Genomic DNA, 16677 nt, shown 5'->3' on the forward strand with positions numbered 1-16677 from the left:
TTAATGTGTTTGCTTGTTTTGTCACTGGAACAAAGGCTCAATTATTATAATAAAACGTTCCTGGAAATGAAAAAAAGAAGTGACATTGTAGAACATGACTTGTGGCCATGAGTAAAGAAGGAAGGGTGAAGGAGAGGGAGGGAGAGAGAGAGAGATAGGCACACAAGAGTCGGAAGCGTGAGGGAGCCGGGGTGAATTGATCTACGGGGGTAGGGAGGGGGGGGGTTAAGGGCTTACCCCCTCCCCCTCGGCCCTGGGGAAAAAACGTGTAAAAACACGTTAATTTAACCTTTTTTTGGAGATGGGTTCCCCCCCCCCCCCCTCGCGCTCATGGGGGGGGGGGGGGGGGGTGCGATTTTTCAAACAATTCCTCCTGTTCATCCAAGCGTGAACACATACCACACAAAAATGATACCAAATGATTTGGGATGAAACACTCTTTTATAAGATGTATAATAATTTACTGTCCATAGATGATTAAGGTGTAAACTTTTTTGTTGACTCGCACTGTATATAGACTGCAAACAACTCTTTTTAATTCGGGTCCCAGCTAGGTCTATCAGCTATAGGTGGAGCATTGGGACTGGGCGGGATGGAGAGGCCCCCCCCCCCCCCTTAAAGAAAATCTCATAGAGACCAATAGAGACCATTAGAAAAATTATATTGGTTTCTGTTGGACCCATATAATTGAATCCAATAGAGACCATTCAAACCATCATAATCCAATAGAAACCAATAGCACCCAATAGAAATAGAAACCAATATGACCAATAGAAACCAATAGGACCAATAGAAAACAATAAGACCAATAGAAACCAATAGGACCGATAGGATCAATATAAACCAATATAGCCATAGAAACCAATACGACCAATAGAAACCAATGGACCGAAAGGATCAATAGGACCAATAGAAACCAATATGACCAATAGAATTAAGAAACATAGAAACCATAGAAACCAACAGCTGCGCAGTTCCACAGATAAATTATTGTTTCAGATTCCCCATGGCAAAACTAAAGTAACTCTCGGGTATACCGTGCCTTGATGATATTGCTGCCCCCAAACTATGGAATAGCTTGCCAATAGAAATACGAAGCACTCCATCTCTCAATGTTTTCAAATTCAATTAAAAAACTTATTTGTTCAATTGAGAGATCTTATTTTGTAGAATTTAGTAAAAAGGAGCTCTTAACCAGCGCAGCTGAATATATTTTGTATAAAAGCTGCGCTATATCAATTTATTATTATTATTATTATTATTATTAACAGTTAAATCTATCTCATGCATTTTCATGATTACTTTACACGTTTTCACAGAAAATGCATTTATCATAATAATATTTGTTAAGTAACGTATGACAATGCACATAATATGTGTATGGCTCAGATCAAGGGTACACTTAGATTGAACACTTGGAAATTGTTCAATTATCCAAAACCATGAGACCCAGACACAAATTAGCATTTTTATATTAGAAAGTACCATTGGTGGAAGCTCCAAACAAGTTTTCAGCTTCATTGAGTTCAAAATAAAGACTTTAGAGCAATTTTATGATGAAAAAGGACTATTGTCAGCACTTTTAATGTTGCATTCAAAACATGCACTAATTGGTTACCATATTTTTTACTAATGGGATGCAAAACTTGTGATTTGTTTAAATCTTGATGTAGAATCTATGTAATAATTAACATTTCTGTTGAGTTAATTCCTATTAATATATTTTTACTTTCTTATTCCATTTACACGTGATACAATTTGTGTGATATGGGGGGGGGGTTTTGGGGGTTAAACCCCCCCCCTTTGGAAATTTTTTGTGTGTAAACCCCCCTAAAAAAAAACCTAAAACCCCCCCCCCCCCCCCCCTTTTGGATTTTTTTTTTTTTTTTTTTTTTTTTTTTTTTTATTAAATTAAAAAAAAAAAAAAAAAAAATTATTCCCATGGCCGACCTAAAAAAGGTGACCTTACCCCCCCCCCAACAGAGCAAAATGTCAAATTTCCAAATTTCGAGACCAAAAAAAAAAAAAAAAGTGTCCTCTTACCCGCCCCCCCCCCCCCCCCCCCCCCCCCCCCCCCCCCCCCGCTTATTCAGCGGTCGGCTGAGTCGTTGCGATTTTTTTGGACCAAAAAAAAAAAAAAATGTGTCCTCTACCCCCCCCCCCCCCCCCCCCCCCCCCCCACATTTGCTTTGGTCATATTCTAATAACTAAATTGTAAAAAGTTGATATGGCAATGGTTTTAAGTTTTGTTTAAGGTATGTTTTAACATCTAATGTACTTTGTCAGAAAAAATATTAAATCATAAGAGAAATATCAGCATGAAGTGGACACCGAGTTATGTACGTAACATTTTTGATGATGTGATATTTGGCTACTGATTGCCGTCTAACGGCAATTTGTTAAGGTCTGATTTTTTAGCTATGTGTTGCATAATGCTTGCAGATTACAAAAATAATGTTGCCACAGTCTATAATTGACTTTTAAAATTCACCTCATAATTGTAACACTTTTGTGCCCTTGATCAGAGCTTGATTTTTATTTTCTTTCGGCAATTAATGATCAATAGATTATTTGTCTGTTCATGTTACAATAATACGTTTGAGATAGATATATTGATTATAATGATTACTATAACCAAGAAACATCATGTATGTTTATTATATAGAGTAGTACAATCCTTTAGTTAAATCAGGGATGTGTCACTTATACCTCCCTGGTTAAATAAAGGATATTCTTAAACTCACTTCAAGTGATCTTTCGGTGAGTTAATGCAGTTGAGATTAGAATAACCCTTTTTAGGTGGATTGGTGGACAGTTGCTAAAATCGATTGATTTGCCAATTTGCCAATTGATTTACCAATAGAAACCAATGGACTATTGAACCATTAAAACCCGATAGGCCTATTGGTTTCAATAGGGAATTCAGAATATGCGACTATTAGAAACCCATAGAAAGATCTCTAATGGACCAACAGGAACACCCGGCTATAAAAAATATCTAATTGACCAACAGAAACCCATATGTTGGTCCATGCAATAGAAGTTTTATTCTGTTAATGGTCCATCAGCATTTTTGTCTGTGGGTTGGTGTTGGTCCAATAGATATTTTCTATTGGTTTCTGTGGGTCCAATATTTCACTTTCCCTATTGAAACCAATAGACACCAATTATAGCTCTAATGGTTTCTGATGGTCCAATAGGCCATCGGATCCTATTGGAATTTCGACCAGGGCAGTAAAAAAAATATTTAAAAATCGCTCAAATCGAAAATGCATATTCGGATGCATAATGTGACGGAATAGGGGGGGGGGGGGGAGGGTGGTTCATGGTTAATAACAACAACGATGGTAAGAAAATATAAGAGGAATTAAATAGATATATAGGAGAAAGGGGCCGTAAGAATATGCATGCACGTGCATGAGAGAAAGGGGGGTGCATTCATCACTTTAATTGCCACCAAAATCATGCATTCTCAACACAGTACATAGTCTTTAATTATTAAGAGCGCTAGATTCTCTTCCTCTAACAACTGGATGGTGTTGTTAAGAGATAAAGACCTGCTGGATCACACAACAAACGATAATTAAATGGCTGACCTATGACCTGAACCCTGGGCTCTCGAAGTAAACATCATGCATGCCACGCGCGCGACGGGCAGACTACTGCTAATCTCAACACGGCCACACCGTTCATCATCATCGCTTCAAATAGCCCATTATTTCTTCATTCAGGTGAGTTAACTCGAAGATCTGAATTCTGTAACTGTAAGCATGATTTAATCCTAAGATTCGTACCATGCAGACTTGTACAACTAAATTATCTAAAAATCTGCACGACATCTAGACTCTAGCGCTGCAAACGTGCTAATAATTGGCACACACGAATAGTCAATACATAGATCTAGGTCTACACAAAACACAGATGCACGCAAAAACAATGAACACGATGTGGCTGATCGGCAAGTTTGACAGAGTCTAGACTTACAATGACAATGTTTAAATTATTCTTTTTAACATCGGTAAGTTAAAAAGTTGTATTTTACTGTTATTTAGGTGTCACTAAAGAGCATAGTGCCTATTTTTAGTGAAATTAGTTGAGTTTTGTACAGTGGTGTTTGAAATTAATGTTGAGAATCTTTTAATACACAGCCAGGATAGTAATGCAGCTTTGTGTGCACGACATATGTCTACTGCACACTAGGCCTACAGCAAAGCATAGAGTCATATTAAAGGGAAAGTCCGCCCCCAAAATAAGTTTGTGTCGATAGAGGCAGAATAATAAGAAAATCAGGTGAGTGAAAGTTTGAGCAAATTCTGAATGAAAATAAGAAAGTTATGAATTATTGAAGTTGTGATCAATCAAATACAAATTGGCAACTCTGTGACTTTGGGCGCGTTCATGCTTGATTTTGACGGCCAGAATCAGGCATCTGTTACGCGTTTAGTTTAAAACACGGTTGCGTCTTAGCTCACTTTTGTAGAATCACCGAAAAACGGCGATCACGATCGCCGATCGTAAACTCACAAAAAGATGCGTTTACAATTTGTAAACGCGTTTAAATGGGGTCAACGCACTGACCTCTAGTGGGTCTACGTAGCATGCACAGTGAAGGTTTGCGAATCCAGCTGGAAGACCAATTAAGGCCACACACGGAGAATTGCCTGGGGAGCCAGAGAAGTAAGCATGAACACTACATCGTGGAACTGCGATCACGATGAGCGTTTACGATGAGCGTTTCAGATCGCTCATTCTGCCTTCAAAATTTAAGCATGAACGCAGCCTTATTATACGAGCTCTCCTTCATTTGCTTTGTTCATAATATTCCATAAAATCATGTTTTCTTCGTTATTGATGACGGAATATATATTTGTTCCTTGCAGGGGGAGTATAGAAACATATTTGCAATTATTATATTTAGGGTGCATGTATGGTTGAAATTTTTCTTGAGGGAAATGAAAATTTTAGATTTTTTTAGTACTGGGGAAATGGAAGTTGAGCTCGCATGATACGTCATAGAGTTGCCAATTTGTGTTTGATTGATCACAACTTCAAAAATCCTAACTTCCTTATTTTTGATCGGAATTTGCTCAAACTTTCACTGACTTGTTTCTCTCATTTTTCTACTCCTATTAAAACTAACTTAATTTCAGGGTGGACTTTCCCTTTAACGGTAACCCGACACATGCTCCGGCGACGATTACTCTGGTTAGGGTGTCTGAACGATTTTTCAATTTTCAATTTGGGATCGTTTTTCACCATTTTTGTTTGATATTTGAATAAAAAATGTTATCAGAATAATACATTTCAAATTTCAAGTCTCACCGATGTTTCTATCAAAAGTTACAGCCCCTCCAACACGCTGGTATATTCATATCATTTTGGTCAAAATCGACGAAAAAGACGTCCACGCAGAGTGATGTTGTTTTGCTAAATTTAGCCAAACAGCTGTATCGCGCGATATGCAAGCGTATGCATATCGTACGCATGCTGCTAAGCCAATCCGCGACTTGCAGCTTGAGCTACGCTGTCTCCGCGACATGTGCGATTGACTAGTATGGTTGGCGTTCGTCGCACAATAAACCCGGAAGTGAATGCACGTTATAGTCAATGGCAATATCGCGGAGACAACGCACGTTGTCTCCGCGATATTGCCATTGACTATAACGTGTATTCACTTCCGGGTTTATCGAGGGAATTGCCAACCATAATTTCAGTCACTATAATTTGGGGTTTCGTTCGTGCGCGGAGATGTTACGCGATGTAACCATGGTTTGGACTGAGCGGAGCGCACGCCTCCTAATTAGCTGATCCACCAAATAGCGAGAAGGGTATTTTTAAACTGTTATCAGTTGTGATCCCTGGGGGCTAGCGAAAATATAATCACATAGAATTGTTCCTTAGGACTGGGACTACTTATCGATCGGGGCGTCATATCTCAAAAGTGACAAACCTCAGAGTTAGCCAGGACACAATGTTTAAATTGCTGTTTTGACCAAGATATTTTTAGAATTTCGGGGGCTACGCCCCTTTGGAAATATTGGAATTCACCTGCTCTTTCATATGACACCTCATTCATTGATTATCACCTTCAGGATCACAACTGATAAAGGTTTGAATCTCGATTTGAAAAAAAAAAATTGACTTTTTTTGCATGGTCGCGCAATGCACGTAGGCTGCATAGGGATGCGTGTAATCTCTATGGGAAGAATTTTAGCACACAACATCGGGTGCGCGATCAGACACCCTACTCTGGTGACAAATGCTCCGCAAAAAGCGACAATTGCTCCGCGACAGGTGCTCCGCCGACATCCCGCCGACAGTTGCTCAGCTCCGCCTACAATTACTTGCTCCGCCGACAATTTGCTCCGCCGACAATATTTCTTTCATGGGTTATTTTTTGTTTTTGTTTTATTGTTGTTATTCAGGGACGTAGCCAGCATTTTGAGAAGGGAGATGCATTTTCCCCGATCAGTAGACACTGATGGAAGAAAAAGAAGTGATAAACCTTTGCGAAAGACGCAATCCTTTTTTTGGGGGGGGGGGGGGGGGGGGGACCAGGTGCAGAAGCTTTTAAGTAATAGATAAACTTTTCACAATAATGAGTATCTATCGGAGTTTTCTTGCTGCGGGACGTGTCGGGCACATTCATAGTTAAGGCGATGTCAATTTCATTTTTAGCGAGCGGGCGGTTTTAAGCTTATTTTATATTGAATAGCATCTACTTGCCTTCGACTAAGGCTGCGACGGGCAGGCGCGGATCCAGGATTTCTTAGGGGAGGGGGCCCAACTTCCTTCATTTTTGTTTGCTCCCGAAAATCGCGCCGCCCGAAAATCGCTCAGTGGGGGGGGGGGGGGGGGGGGGGGGGGGGGGGTAGTGAGCACAATTTTTTTTTTTTTTTTTTTTTGCTCCCGAAAATTTGAAAATCGCGCCGACCGAAAAGTCGCTCAGTGGGGGGGGGGGGGGGGGGGGGGGGGGGGGGGGGGAGTAGTGAGCACATTTTTTTTTTTTTTGGTCCTCGAAAATTTTTCAATTTGCACCCCCCCCCCCCTTGAGCGCCAGGGGGGGGGGGGGCCCAACCCAAAAAAAAGGTAAAAATCACGTGATTTTACATGATTTTTTTCTCAAGGGGGGGGGGGCACGGGCCCCCCCCCCCCCCCTGGATCCGCCACTGGCGACGGGTAGTCGAATGCTCAAGTACCCGCACGGTTGACAACTACTCGGGTACGATTTCTGGTACCCGAATATTCGGCCGCATAAAAAATAAAATGTCCAGGCCCACGCTTACCCGTGCCAGGGAGAGCAGCGGCCGCTGGCATGGTACCGTCGGTAAAAATGTTTCCCAACTCGAGCACCGTCAAACTCACCTTTCAGAAACTGGGACCAAATGTCCGGATTTCTGTTTGGACTCTGAGGACAATGGATTATTCTGCCATCTTTGGTTTTTGAAACAGCATTGTTTACTCTTATTATTCTTATTAAATCGGCGCCTTCAACTGCAACTCAAAGTAAAATTGCATGCGTTTTCGGCGAGGGACCTGGGAAACTGCCGAGTGGTATGGTAGTGGCAAAAAAATAAAAAAAATAAAAAAATAAAAAAATTAAAAAATTCAAAAAAATTCAAAAAAATTCAAAAAAATTATAAAAAAAACATGGCGTCCGAATATTCGAGTATTCGCTTGTGAGCCTGGGAGTGTACTCGGGTACCTCATTACACTGTTGTGCTCAGCCCTTCTTCGTCTGACTTACCGGTACAAATGAAGGTCAGAAATCTACAGAATTTACATTTTTGGATATCATTATTGAAGGAAAAATTGTTATCTAAAGATCATAATGGTGAGAGCAACCAGTGGCATGAATGACCTGCCATATAGTTAGTCTTTGTGAAACACTCCCCTTGGGTCCTGTTTCACAAAGCCTTTTTTCAATGACAAATGACTAAAATCAGTGACAAATCTGCTGATAACCAATCAGAAGCGAGGATTTCAGTAGCTTATAACAAAAATTGTCATTTGTCACCGATGACAAGTTCTGTGAAACACCCCCTGGTCTAACTCAAAAGACTGTTATTAGACTTCTTTTCTGCCTTTTCCTTCCCACAGGTAACACCCTATTGTCATCATGCCTCTCCCAGCAACTGATGATTATTCAGCCGTCCAGGCTTACTTAACAGCCAAGGAATGGGCAGAGACGAGTGACTATGAGAAACTTCGTCTCAAGAACATCAAAGAAAATTATGAGATGATGCTTGAAGTTGGTATGTAGTCATCCATCGGAAACAAGATCACAGGGATCTGAAGTCTCATCGGCCAATATTCTAGTAATTCCTTTTTTGTTGTTGATTTGATTTGATTTGAATCGATATGGTTTGATTAAACCCTGATCCCGGGTCTAAGATTACATTTAAATTAGGAAAACAAAGGCATCAGACTAACCTCTATTGTTAAACCCGATTTGAAACAAAAGCTTAAACCTAGCCTTGGGTTTAAATTTTAGAAGAATACATTACATCAGGCCTTTGAGTTTTGCATGCAGTGGGATTTGTTTTTAGTGAATATAGATGGGCCCCATGTACTACCATGTAGACTCTTCGTCTGAGAATACTTTATCTAGACTACAGCTGACTCAAATTGTTATGAGCTCTGCAGTAATTCTAGATATACACCTAACAAAGTTGAACTTAACAAGTTTATCATTAATAATTAATCAATATTAATTTGAAAGCTCATTCAAATATACTTCAATTCATGAATGCTCCAAGATACTTTATTTTATATTTCTTTTATAAAATAAATATTGATTTAAACTTTACATCAAATCATCTTGATGATGAGAGAACATTTAAAGATATATCAAAGTTCAAACTTAGATTTCTTAGAATATTGAACCCTTTGCGGCTTTTTTTCTAGAATAGCTAAATTGTAAATGGTGATTGAAAGTCATAATACTTGTTTCCATAATTATCAGTCTATATTTTTGCTCTTGCTTTGTTTTATTGTGTATTGTACTTTTTACTATTTATCCAGTTGCCCATTGTTTCACAATGTAATTTAATTGTATTATGTAATACAGGGCTCTCTTGCAAAGCAATTTTATGTACTAATGAGGCTAACGTGTATAAAAAAAGAAAAGAATACATAATAAATAGGATGTCTTTTATATGCAGGACTACAGGTCGACAGTCCCCCGGATTTCATGCGACCTCGTCGTGGAAGAAAGAAACAGATCGTTGAGGAGAGTGATAGCGAGGATGAGGAGTGCAAGCAGAAGAAGGCCAAGAAAAAGTCAATAGGTTGGTCTAGGTTTATCTGTCTAAATATTAACACTGTAGCAAACACATTTTAAATAGAGTGAAATTGCTTTGCAATAAAACTAATTGATTGACATAGAAATTCTTTATCAAATTATGTATAATGTACATTCAGCAGCACATATAAATCAAAAGTAAAAGGGGGGAAATCCGCTGATTCTCAATACTCAATATCAATATGTAAATTTTCATAGCACATTATATGTATAGGCTAGTGGTAAAGAACCTAGTGGTAAATTAGCCTTATGCTTAGCATTTTATCCAATAAAGTATACTACTACTACTACTAGATACTCTAGGTGCTGTTTTCTTTTTAAACCAAAGCCCAAATAGACCATTATGCAATATTATGTTAACAGGTTTATCATTGATAATAAACTAATATATCAATTCATAAATGATCTAGGGTACTTACATTTTTATTTGTATTATAAAAACTATTTATGGTATTTGTAATGATAAACGATGATGTGCAGCAGTGGTCTCGTAACGTGGAGGTCCCAGGTTCGAAACTAAGTCAATAGGCTCATGCCCTTTGGTACTTAAAGATAATATGTCACTTTTGCAGCCAACATCAAATTCTGTAGGATTTTACAGGAATTATATGAATATGTCATGTACGTGTATATCCTATCTGTGAAATTTAAACGTTATCAGTGTCTTAGCATTCAAATTATGCAAGAAAACCTGTTTACTTTCTAGACTCCACTTTCAGACACTATTGAGTGACTGACCGACATGTTTTTTCTTTGGAATAACATGTCATGAAATGAGCTGTATGCCTGTAACACTAAGAGGTACATGAGCATTTGTCTACATCAATAACCAACTACTTGTATTGCCAAAATTAAACTGATTGAATCTCTGTCAGACACTATTGAGTGACTGACTGACATGTTTTTTTCTTTGGTAATAACATGTACATAAAATGAGCTGTAACACTAACAGGTACATGAGCATTTGTCTACATCAATAGCCCACTACTTGTATTGCCAAAATTAAACTGATTGAATCTTTGTGCAACACAAAACGTACGACCATTCTGTACGAGGGTTTGAAAATCAGACTATTACGTACATGTAGGTAATTGCAATCACTTACCTGTATGTAGATATGACAACTAATGGTCGTTATTTTCTCACAAAAAGACATTATCTAGCCCTTTCGTTTTGAGGGAAGTTCGCAAAAAGTATTGTCTTTCAAATGCCGTTGGAATTTAAAAATTTTGATTTGTTTGGCCTGCAAATGGGACATAGTACCTTTAACTCTTAAGCTGCCACCCATACAATGCACCCAGTGCCACAGTGCTAATCTCCTGTGTGCCAAGTTAATTTTAAGGTTGGTTCAAGTGCGTGTTATTTAAATCTTTACAAAAAACAAATCGCTGAATTACTCGAGATAATCCAATCTGACTGTTGTATACAAAGACGCGTAATCCAAAGCCGATAATCTGATGCACGCGATGGTACTTTCAATAGCGCTGCAAAAGCACTCAGCACGGTGCAATGGGCATGAACTATAACTGTTATTACATATGCGCGCTAGCGTGAACGAAGCAGCGTAGCGGTGGCTCGCTCGCATGCACACGGCACTATAACAATAGCGCGCTAGCAGTCTCATGGCAGGATAAGAGTTAAAGGTGAAATTCAAAGAAAATCCCAAATATGTCAACTAATGTATCACTAGAAACTGGTAAGCTAACAGATGGCCATTGTACACGTTTTAGGTCTACTACATATCGGGTGATTTATAAAAATACAAATACAACCACCTCCATAGCAGCTGGGATATACGAGAGATTTCGCCGGAAAAATAACGATGTTTTAATGACGTCACTATATGGACCAATACTGCCCAAGCAGACGACATCCCATAAAGAATGAACAAAATTGCAAAGCTATTATTTGTCAAATTATAATGAGTTTAGTGTATATAAATGTAAAGGCATGTCAAACCATTCAAAAGGGGATATGACCCGATTCTGATAACTAAAATCTTTTGCTTGTAAATACACAGGATAGGGGTTATACAATCAAAGAAACCAGACTTTCAAATTGAAAACCCCCCGAAATGATATTAAGGACGGCATTTGTTCCCTCTTGAAACGCTGAGCATACCGCGGTGTGTGCAGCTGAATATACAATGGCGTAAGAGAAAGAACTCGAGATAAGATGAAAACACAGGCACTGAAAATGTGTGAGATGTCATGGGACATCGTCTGCTTGTGCAGATCATGTCCATACTGTGATCTCACACATCTCAGCTCTTCAGGTGCTATGCCGGGGCTGTATTTAAGCGTTTTGTAAATTATAATAATCATTACTTTGAATGTATCCAAGCATTGAATTTTGATAACCTTGTCGAATCAAAGTTTCAACTTTGCAATAACGAAATAAAGTTAGTTTTTAAAATCAATGAATATCTACTTTAAAGGGATCGTTTAACAATGTTAAATCTGAGATACACGGTCCTACATGTTGATATGGTGTAATATTGAAGCCCTAACAAAATCGCGCTTCAAAATGATCAAGAAGTGCCTCAAAAAAGTAAAAATCTTTGAGTGACTGGTTTGACCAATAACTTGTTTCCCCCAATATAATGTAGTGTTATGAAAACCGTTCGGCGAACGGTTTTCAAAATTTGTAATTCCAAAAGTTGTAAAAGTCATGGAGTTCCTGACTGACCTAAAGGTTTATAATTATCATTGCAGCATGAGCTAAATCACGGATTATTTCTAAAGGATCTAAGACAAAGTTACCGGATCCCTTTAAGGCATTGCAGAGGCGACGAAGCGACTTCCAAAGTGGGGTGGGGCACCAACAAAATGGCACTTTCTGGAAAAAAAGGGGCACCTTCAAAGGGAAATCTCAAAGCGAAAATATACAATTTTTAGACATTGGTATATACCCCTATATTGTGATTACATTATCAGGGATAATTTCAATATTTGTTTCTCTTTAAACATCATACAAGATATTGCTTAAGCATCATACATTGCAGTTGGGTGTTATGGTCTGAAAATTCATTTGCGAGCGAGCAAAGCGAGCAATGAAATTCTTTAAGATATGTGAGGTCGCAGTGAGAAAAATTAAATCTTATAAACAGGAAAAACCCAATCCTGATTGGGTTATAAATTATAAGCACATTCTCATAACGAAAGAATGAAAAGACCTTTGATAAGTTACATGATTATAACATCTGTAAATATGAGCGAGCGAGCTTTAGGGAAATTGCTCTTAGTCACTTGAAGTTAGGGGCACGTTTAATGATGAGAGGAAAAGGGGACACTTATCGAAAGGGTTAAGACACTTATCAAAGGTGGAAACAGGAAGGGGCATTTTTAAAAATTAATAGGGGCACTTGTCAAAGTAAAAAGGGCACTTTTGAGGTACTTGAAAAAGTAGGGGAGGCACTGTGCCCCCCTGCGCCCCCATGGGTGGGCCATAATGGATCTGGATAGAGTGGCCGGGTGGGCCATAATGGATCTGGACAGAGGGGGCCGGGTGGGCCATAATGGATCTGGACAGAGGAGGCCGGGTGGGCCATAATGGATTTGGATAGAGGGGGCCGGGTGGGCCATAATGGATCTGGATAGAGGGAGCCGCGTGGGCCATAATGGATCTGGACAGAGGGGGCTGCTTGGGCCATAATGGATCTGGATAGAGGGGGCCGGGTGGGCCATAATGGTTCTGGATAGAGGGAGCCGTGTGGGCCATAATAGATCTGGATAGAGGGGGCCTGGTGGGCCATAATGGATCTGGATAGAGGGGGCCGGGTGGGCCATAATGGATCTGGATAGAGGGGGCCGGGTGGGCCATAATGAATCTGGATAGAGGGGGCTGGGTGGGCTATAATGGATCTGGATAGAGGAGGCCGGGTGGGCCATAATGGATCTGGATAGAGGGGGCCGGGTGGGCCATAATGGATCTGGATAGAGGGGGCCGGGTGGGCCATAATGGATCTGGATAGAGGGGGATTGGTGGGCCATAATGGATCTGGATAGAGGGGGCCTGGTGGGCCATAATGGATCTAGATAGAGGGGGCCGGGTGGGCAATAATGGATCTGGATAGAGGGGGCCGGGTGGGCCATAATGGATCTAGATAGAGGGGGCCAGGTGGGCCTTAAAGGATATGCTAGAGAGGGATTGGTGGGCCGTAATGGATCTGGATAGAGGGGGCCTGGTGGGCCATAATGGATCTAGATAGAGGGGGCCGGGTGGGCAATAATGGATCTGGATAGAGGGGGCCGGGTGGGCCATAATGGATCTAGATAGAGGGGGCCGGGTGGGCCTTAAAGGATCTGGACAGAGAGGGATTGGTGGGGGCCGGGCGGGCCTTAAAGGATCTGGATAGAGAGGGATTGGTGGGCCATAATGGATCTGGATAGAGGGGGCCGGGTGAGCCATAATGGATCTGGATAGACAATAACTGTTTCTTGCAACATGTATTACTAGTTACAACTTCCCCAACCAAAGCACTGAAGGTATTAACTGAAATAGCATTAACAGATAAACTAAAGGGAACAACTGAAAAAAAATTGACATATAGTAGTCTGGTCGTTGTCAGCCTATCCCACAATAATTGAAGTGTATAATATTTGTTTGTATTGGGAGTCAAGAGGGATGACAGACAAAATGATATGTGAAGTTATAGGACAGATGGATTCATGTTAACAACAACAAAATAAACTATAAGATGAAAGTCTAAATTATTTTGAAAAGGATATATTGGGAATAAACTAAATCAATTTGTGCATATTTTTGTTTCAGACAGGAGAAAGGAGAAACCCCCACCATCCCCAAGACAATCTAGATACCCGAAGAGAGCAGTGAGCCGCAAGTCTTACAAAGAAGAACATGTTCCTGATGGTTAGCTTACAGCTCTGTAACAAATTTGTATTCTAATGAACCATGTAACATCAAATCATATACCAATCCCTTTTTGGTTTTGTTGAATTCAAAGAATGTTTTGCCTTTTGATATGTTTCATGTAATCAGTTAACATAATATAATTATGATACCTTTGAGACGTTGACAATATTCAAGCACAGTCATTGATTATAGAACATTGATACACGCTGGTCATAAGCTATGTTATATCGTGATCTAAGATATTTTAAATGAAAGAGTTTATAAAAATACGTTATCGTTTTCTTGTTGCTGTTTCCAGCCTCATTCAAAACAAATTATATATAATCCCAACACATGTAAGAACTACATAACTTTGAATCTGAAGAAGATGACTTCATTAAAATAATTATAACAATGTGAACCTGTTTGTCATTCTCAATAGATTCTGAACTCTATAGATGTGGGGACTGTGGAACACTCTATGCCATTCCGCTTCTTTTAGCGAAGCATCTCAAGTACAAACATGGACACTATGGTATTGTCCCAAAGGCAAATGCATCAAAGGAAGACATTCTACAGTTCATCAAAGGAGAAATCAGATGTAGTAAAACAAGAATTATGCAAAACGGGAAAAAAACATATGTCTGTGATCAATGTGGTATGGCATTTAATCAAGCCGGTAATCTCACAACACATAAACGCATCCATACAGGTGAGAAGCCCTATGTATGTGATCAATGTGGTAAGGCATTTAATCAAATAAGTAATCTCACATCACATAAACTCATCCATACAGGTGAGAAACCCTATGTATGTGATCAATGTGGTAAGGGTTTTAATCAAGAAGCACATCTCACAAGACATGAACGCATCCATACAGGTGAGAAGCCCTATGTATGTGATCAATGTGGTAAGGCATTTAATCAAGCTGGTGGTCTCACAACACATAAACGCATCCATACAGGTGAGAAACCCTATGTATGTGATCAATGCGGTAAGGCATTTAATCATGAATCTAGTCTCACAACACATAGACGCATCCATACAGGTGAGAAGCCCCATGTATGTGATCAATGTGGTAAGGCATTTAATCAAGCTGGTGATCTCACAAAACATAAACGCATCCATACAGATGAGAGGCCCTATGCATGTGATCAATGTGGTAAGGCATTTAATCAAGCTGGCTATCTCACAACACATAAACGGATCCATACAGGTGAGAAGCCCTTTGCATGTGATCAATGTGATAAGGCATTTAGTCAAGAACCTCATCTCACAATACATGAACGCATCCATACAGGTGAGAAGCCCTATGTATGTTATCAATGTGGCAAGGCATTTAATCAAATAAGTAATCTCACAAAACATAAACACATCCATACAGGTGAGAAGCCCTATGAATGTGATCAGTGTGGTAAGGCATGTAATCGAGCTAGTGCTCTCAAGAAACATAAGCGCATTCATACAGGTGAGAAGCCCTATGTATGTGATCAATGTGGTAAGGCATTTAATCAAAAACATGTTCTCACAACACATAAATTAATCCATACAGGTGAGAAGCCCCATGTATGTAATCAATGTGACAAGGCATTTGGTCAAAAAAGTAACCTCACAAAGCATAAACGCAACCATACAGGTGAGAAGCCCTATGTATGTGATCAATGTGGTAAGGGTTTTAAACAAGAAGCACATCTCACAAGACATAAACACATCCATACAGGTGAGAAGCCCTATGTATGTGATCAATGTGGTAAGGCATTTGATCAAAAAAGTAACCTCACAAAACATAAACGAATCCATACAGGTGAGAAGCCTTATGTATGTGATCAATGTGGCAAGGCATTTAATCGAGCTGGCTATCTAACAAAACATAAACACATCCACACAGGTGAGAAGCCCTATGTATGTGATCAATGTGGTAAGGCATTTAATCAAGCCGGTAATCTCACAACACATAAACGCATCCATACAGGTGAGAAGCCCCATGTATGTGATCAATGTGGTAAGTCATTTAATCAAGCTGGTGATCTCACAAAACATAAACGCATCCATACAGATGAGAGGCCCTATGCATGTGATCAATGTGGTAAGGCATTTATTCAAGCTGGCTATCTCACAACACATAAACGGATCCATACAGGTGAGAAGCCCTTTGCTTGTGATCAATGTGATAAGGCATTTAGTCAAGAACCTCATCTCACAACACATAAACGCATCCATACAGGTGAGAAGCCCTATGTATGTTATCAATGTGGCAAGGCATTTAATCAAATAAGTAATCTCACAAAACATAAACACATACATACAGGTGAGAAGTCCTATAAATGTGATCAGTGTGGTAAGGCATGTAATCGTGCTAGTGCTCTCAAGAAACATAAGCACATTCATACAGGTGAGAAGCCAAATGTATGGGATCAATGTGGTAAGGCATTTAATCAAAAACATGTTCTCACAACACATAAACGAATCCATACAGGTGAGAAGCCCCATGTATGTAATCAATGTGACAAGGCATTTGA

At 39.6% G+C, this 16677-nt stretch overlaps 1 pseudogene; it reads left to right on the forward strand.

Moving 5' to 3' along the window:
* The first annotated feature begins 3617 nt into the window (after positions 1-3617).
* LOC105443486 lies at positions 3618-16511 on the forward strand (annotated as a pseudogene).
* Positions 16512-16677: the final 166 nt, after the last annotated feature.

The sequence above is a fragment of the Strongylocentrotus purpuratus genome, unplaced genomic scaffold, assembly GCF_000002235.5.
Source record: "Strongylocentrotus purpuratus isolate Spur 01 unplaced genomic scaffold, Spur_5.0 spur5_scaffold_20, whole genome shotgun sequence".
NCBI classification, from domain to species: domain Eukaryota; kingdom Metazoa; phylum Echinodermata; class Echinoidea; order Camarodonta; family Strongylocentrotidae; genus Strongylocentrotus; species Strongylocentrotus purpuratus.